This window comes from Cherax quadricarinatus, unplaced genomic scaffold (assembly GCF_038502225.1).
Source record: "Cherax quadricarinatus isolate ZL_2023a unplaced genomic scaffold, ASM3850222v1 Contig13, whole genome shotgun sequence".
NCBI classification, from domain to species: domain Eukaryota; kingdom Metazoa; phylum Arthropoda; class Malacostraca; order Decapoda; family Parastacidae; genus Cherax; species Cherax quadricarinatus.
This window is the reverse complement of record NW_027195039.1, coordinates 181,403-187,939: the sequence shown is the minus strand read 5'-3', so window position 1 is coordinate 187,939 and position 6,537 is coordinate 181,403. Positions and strand designations below refer to the sequence as shown.

At 53.3% G+C, this 6,537-nt stretch overlaps 1 pseudogene; it reads left to right on the top strand.

Annotated features, from left to right (window-relative positions):
- The first annotated feature begins 471 nt into the window (after positions 1 to 471).
- LOC128685863 (5S ribosomal RNA) lies at positions 472 to 589 on the top strand (annotated as a pseudogene).
- Positions 590 to 6,537: the final 5,948 nt, after the last annotated feature.

The following is a 6,537-nucleotide window of genomic DNA, read 5'->3' as shown; positions in this document are numbered from 1 at the left end:
TACATTACCTTCTCGGTACTGAGAAATTCTCAGTAGAGTTGTCTGGGGTAACTGTAGACTGATTTGTTGCTAACCTTCTCCTCCTCTTCCTCTTCCTCAGCTTCCTCCTGCTTCCCCTTTTCTTCTTCCTCCTCCTCGTCCTCCTCCTTATCCTCCTGTCTAAGTCGAGGTGCTGGAGTTATCAGTTTGCTGTCCTGGTGCAGTCGAACGTCTAAAATCCAGATTAATTGGTCCCTTCCGCTCGCTGGATATCGTGTGGATTCTCGAGATTGTATCAGAATCCAGCGCCTCACTCTTCTAAGAAGCACTCGTTATTTGAGGTCCTCCCCTGCGATATAAAGACAGAGTCTCCACATTTACTACAGTAATTAAGGTCGAAAAGGTCGTGGTTAAAACAGTAAACAAACACTCACACACACACACACACACACACACACACACACACACACACACACACACACACACACACATACCAACGGCCATACCACGTTGAATGCACCGCTTCTCGTCCGATAACGAAATTAAGCAACGTTGGATTTGGTTAGTACTTGGATGGGTGACCGCCTGGGAACACCAAATGCTGTTGGCATAAATCTTTAGGCGGGACCAGGAGCTGAGTCTCGACCCCTGCAACCACAATTAGGTGAATACACACACATTCACTCCACGTCTGAATTCACTAGCAATAACAGCTTCAGGGGGAGTCCCTTCAGCAGAACTGGAGTTACTATTACCTAGGAATCATCATCACTGTGATTGATCTACGTCACTCTTGCTATTTAAGCCAAAATCCCAAGTTTTACCTATTCGGCACGATATATATATATATATATATATATATATATATATATATATATATATATATATATATATATATATATATATATATATATATATATAATTTTTGTTTTTGGACTAAAATTAATTAAAAAACCTCACATAACCTCACTTAAAGTAGCGTAATTTATTTTAGTTAAATTTACTGTGTATCATAAGTCAGCTAAAATTTATTCAGGTTCCTTCATATCAGTTATATTTATTTCTTTTGTTACGTTCTGATTCATTTATAGTGAAAATAAATTTTTTTATTGTGCTCTCCCTCTCAGCTCTCCCTCTCAGCTCTCCCTCTCAGCTCTCCCTCTCAGCTCTCCCTCTCAGCTCTCCCTCTCAGCTCTCCCTCTCAGCTCTCCCTCTCAGCTCTCCCTCTCAGCTCTCCGTCTCAGCTCTCCCTCTCAGCTCTCCCTCTCAGCTCTCCCTCTCAGCTCTCCCTCTCAGCTCTCCCTCTCAGCTCTCCCTCTCAGCTCTCCCTCTCATCTCTCCCTCTCCGCTCTCCGTCTCAGCTCTCCCTCTCAGCTCTCCCTCTCAGCTCTCCCTCTCAGCTCTCCCTCTCAGCTCTCCCTCTCAGCTCTCCCTCTCAGCTCTCCCTCTCAGCTCTCCCTCTCAGCTCTCCCTCTCAGCTCTCCCTCTCAGCTCTCCCTCTCAGCTCTCCCTCTCAGCTCTCCCTCTCAGCTCTCCCTCTCAGCTCTCCCTCTCAGCTCTCCCTCTCAGCTCTCCCTCTCAGCTCTCCCTCTCAGCTCTCCCTCTCAGCTCTCCCTCTCAGCTCTCCCTCTCAGCTCTCCCTCTCAGCTCTCCCTCTCAGCTCTCCCTCTCAGCTCTCCCTCTCAGCTCTCCCTCTCAGCTCTCCCTCTCAGCTCTCCCTCTCAGCTCTCCCTCTCAGCTCTCCCTCTCAGCTCTCCCTCTCAGCTCTCCCTCAGCTCTCCCCTCTCAGCTCTCCCTCTCAGCTCTCCCTCTCAGCTCTCCCTCTCAGCTCTCCCTCTCTCCCTCTCAGCTCTCCCTCTCAGCTCTCCCTCTCAGCTCTCCCTCTCAGCTCTCCCTCTCAGCTCTCCCTCTCAGCTCTCCCTCTCAGCTCTCCCTCTCAGCTCTCCCTCTCAGCTCTCCCTCTCAGCTCTCCCTCTCAGCTCTCCCACTCAGCTCTCCCTCTCAGCTCTCCCTCTCAGCTCTCCCTCTCAGCTCTCCCTCTCAGCTCTCCCTCTCAGCTTTCCGTCTCAGCTCTCCGTCTCAGCTCTCCGTCTCAGCTCTCCGTCTCAGCTCTCCCTCTCAGCTCTCCGTCTCAGCTCTCCCTCTCAGCTCTCCCTCTCAGCTCTCCCTCTCAGCTCTCCCTCTCAGCTCTCCCTCTCAGCTCTCCCCTTCAGCTCTCCCTCTCAGCTCTCCCTCTCAGCTCTCCCTCTCAGCTCTCCCTCTCAGCTCTCCCTCTCAGCTCTCCCTCTCAGCTCTCCCTCTCAGCTCTCCCTCTCAGCTCTCCCTCTCAGCTCTCCCTCTCAGCTCTCCCTCTCAGCTCTCCCTCTCAGCTCTCCCTCTCAGCTCTCCCTCTCAGCTCTCCCTCTCAGCTCTCCCTCTCAGCTCTCCCTCTCAGCTCTTCCCCTCAGCTCTCCCTCTCAGCTCTCCCTCTCAGCTCTCCCTCTCAGCTCTCCCTCTCAGCTCTCCCTCTCAGCTCTTCCCCTCAGCTCTCCCTCTCAGCTCTCCCTCTCAGCTCTCCCTCTCAGCTCTCCCTCTCAGCTCTCCCTCTCAGCTCTCCCTCTCAGCTCTCCCTCTCAGCTCTCCCTCTCAGCTCTCCCTCTCAGCTCTCCCTCTCAGCTCTCCCTCTCATCTCTCCCTCTCAGCTCTCCCTCTCAACTCTCCCTCTCAGCAGTCCCTCTCAGCTCTCCCTCTCAGCTCTCCCTCTCAGCTCTTCCCCTCAGCTCTCCCTCTCAGCTCTCCCTCTCAGCTCTCCCTCTCAGCTCTCCCTCTCAGCTCTCCCCCTCAGCTCTCCCTCTCAGCTCTCCCTCTCAGCTCTCCCTCTCAGCAGTCCCTCTCAGCTCTCCCTCTCAGCTCTTCTCCTCAGCTCTCCCTCTCAGCTCTCCCTCTCAGCTCTCCCTCTCAGCTCTCCCTCTCAGCAGTCCCTCTCAGCTCTCCCTCTCAGCTCTTCCCCTCAGCTCTCCCTCTCAGCTCTTCCCCTCAGCTCTCCCTCTCAGCTCTCCCTCTCAGCTCTCCCTCTCAGCTCTCCCTCTCAGCTCTCCCTCTCAGCTCTCCCTCTCAGCTCTCCCTCTCAGCTCTTCCTCTCAGCTCTCCCTCTCAGCTCTCCCTCTCAGCTCTCCCTCTCAGCTCTCCCTCTCAGCTCTCCCTCTCAGCTCTCCCTGTCAGCTCTCCCTGTCAGCTCTCCCTGTCAGCTCTCCCTCTCAGCTCTTCCTCTCAGCTCTCCCTCTCAGCTCTCCCTCTCAGCTCTCCCTCTCAGCTCTCCCTCTCAGCAGTCCCTCTCAGCTCTCCCTCTCAGCTCTCCCTCTCAGCTCTCCCTCTCAGCTCTCCCTGTCAGCTCTCCCCCTCAGCTCTCCCTCTCAGCTCTCCCTCTCAGCTCTCCCTCTCAGCTCTCCCTCTCAGCTCTCCTTCTCAGCTTTCCCTCTCAGCTCTCCCTCTCAGCTCTCCCTCTCAGCTCTCCCTCTCAGCTCTCCCTCTCAGCTCTCCCTCTCAGCTCTCCCTTGCCCTAGCAACTTAACTCATTTATATCAATTAGCCTATGATAAAACTGGTTTCGCTATACGTCGTTTAGCTTAAAGTCTAAGTTTTGAAGAACCCATCGACGTCCTTAAGTGAGGACCTCCTGTATAAGAAAACCTTTAAAACCTACTCCAGACAGTATGATTCAACAGACTCTGTCTACACTGTCCATGACTAAACTAGCCGTCTACACTTGGTAGGTGAGAGACAGAGTCCTGAGGAAGCTGTCACTTGCCACTCTGTACGCAGCTCAAACTATAATCTGCTCTATCACATAACAATATTACGCAAATAACCCGCAGATACGAGAATGGAACTTGTGACGATGTTTCGGTCCGACTTTGATTATTAACTAGTCAACGAGAAGCGCTGTTGGAAGGGAGCCAGTATATATACGAGATGCCGGGAGTAGTAGAACGAGAGGAGGTAGTAGTGAAATGGTAGGAGCAGTGTTGGTAGTGCTAGAGGTAGTTGTAGTAGTAATAGTAGTGGTAGTAGTAGTAGTAGTAGTAGTAGTAGTAGTAGTAGTAGTAATTGTAATAGTAGTAGTAGTAGTAGTAGTAGTAATAGTAATAGTAGTAGTAGTAATAGTAATAGTAGTAGTAGTAGAAGTAGTAGTAATTGTAATAGTAGTAGTAGTAGTAGTAGTAGTAGTAGCATCAGCAGCAGTAGCAGCAGTAGTAGTAGCAGCAGCAGCAATTAGCAGCAGTAGCAGCAGCAGCAGCAGCAGCAGCAGCACAGTGCAATAGCAGCAGCAGCAGCAGTACAGTAACAGCAGCAGCAGCACTACAACAGCAGTACAGCAGAAGCAGCAACTGCAACAGCAGCAGCAGTAGCAGCAGCAGTACAGCAGCAGCAGCAGCAACAGCAGCAGCAGCAACAGTAACAGCAGCAGCAGCAGCAGCAGCAGCAGTTAATGCAACAGCAGCAGCAGCAGCAACAGCAGCAGCAGCAGCAGCACAGCAGCAGTAGCAGCAGCATAGCAGCAGCAGCAGCAGCAGCAGCAGCAGCAGCAGCAGCAGTAGCAGTAGCATGCACAGCAGCAGTAGCAGCAGCACAATCAGCAGCAGCAGCAGCACACAGCAGCAGCAGCAGCACACAGCAGCAGCAGCACACAGCAGCATCAGCAACAGCAGCAGCACACAGCAGCAGCAGCAGCAGCACACAGCAGCAGCAGCAGCAACAACAGCCAGCAGCAGCAGCAGCACACAGCAGCAGCAGCAGCAGCAGCAGCAGCAGCAGCACACAGCAGCAGCAGCAGCAGCACACAGCAGCAGCAGCAGCAGCAACAGCAGCAGCAGCAGTGACAGCAGCAGCAGCAGCATAGCAACAGTAGCAGCAGAAGCCAGCCAGCAGCAATAGCAGTGGCAGCAGCAGCAGCAGCAGCAGCAGCAGCAGCAACTGCAATAGCAGCAGCAGCAGCAGCAACAGTACAGCAGCAGCAGCAACTGCAATAGCAACAGCAGCAGCAGTAGCAGCAGCAGCAGAGCAGTGACAGCACAGCAGCAGCAGCAACTGTACAGCAGCAGCAGCAGCAGCAGCAGCAGCAGCAGCAGCAACAGCAACAGCAGCAGCAGCAAGCAATAGCAATAGCAGCAGCAGCAGCAATAGCAACAGCAGCAGCAGCAACTGCAACAGCAGCAGCAGCAGCACAGCAGCAGCAGCAGTAGCAGCAAGCAGCAGCTACAGCAGCAACAGCAGTCAGCAGCAGCAGCAGTAATAGTAGTAGTAGTATTAATGTGTTGTTGCAGTCACGGCACTGTGTACGTTGTTGCAGTCACGGCACTGTGCCTGTTGTTGCAGTCACGGCACTGTGTACGTTGTTGCAGTCACGGCACTGTGCCTGTTGTTGCAGTCACGGTAATGTGCCTGTTGTTGCAGTCACGGCAATGTTCCTGTTGTTGCAGTCACGGCACTGTTCCTGTTGTTGCAGTCACGGCACTGTGCCCGTTGTTGCAGTTACGGCACTGTTCCTGTTGTTGCAGTCACGGCACTGTTTCTGTTGTTGCAGTCACGGCACTGTGCCTGTTGTTGCAGTCACGGCACTGCGCCTGTTTTTGCAGTCACGGCACTGTGCCTGTTGTTGCAGTCACGGCACTGTGCCTGTTGTTACAGTCACGGCTCTGTGCCTGTTGTTGCAGTCACGGCACTGTGCCTGTTGTTACAGTCACGGCACTGTACCTGTTGTTACAGTCACGGCACTGTGCCTGTTGTTGCAGTCACGGCACTGTGCCTGTTGTTACAGTCACGGCACTGTGCCTGTTGTTACAGTCACGGCGCTGTGCCTGTTGTTACAGTCACGGCACTGTACCTGTTGTTATAGTCACGGCACTGTGCCTGTTGTTGCAGTCACGGCGCTGTGCCTGTTGTTACAGTCACGGCAATGTGCCTGTTGTTACAGTCACGGCACTGTGCCTGTTGTTACAGTCACGGCACTGTGCCTGTTGTTACAGTCACGGCATTGTGCCTGTTGTTACAGTCACGGCGCTGTGCCTGTTGTTACAGTCACGACACTGTGCCTGTTGTTACAGTCACGGCGCTGTGCCTGTTGTTACAGTCACGGCACTGTGCCTGTTGTTACAGTCACGGCACTGTGCCTGTTGTTACAGTCACGGCATTGTGCCTGTTGTTACAGTCACGGCGCTGTGCCTGTTGTTACAGTCACGACACTGTGCCTGTTGTTACAGTCACGGCGCTGTGCCTGTTGTTACAGTCACGGCACTGTGCCTGTTGTTACAGCCAAGGCACTGTGCCTGTTGTTACAGTCACGGCACTGTGCCTGTTGTTACAGTCACGGCACTGTGCCTGTTGTTACAGTCACGGCACTGTGCCTGTTGTTACAGTCACGGCACTGTGCCTGTTGTTACAGTCACGGCGCTGTGCCTGTTGTTACAGTCACGGCACTGTGCCTGTTGTTACAGTCACGGCGCTGTGCCTGTTGTTACAGTCACGGTACTGTGCCTGTTGCTGCAGTCACGGCACTGTGCCTGTTGTTACAGTCACGGC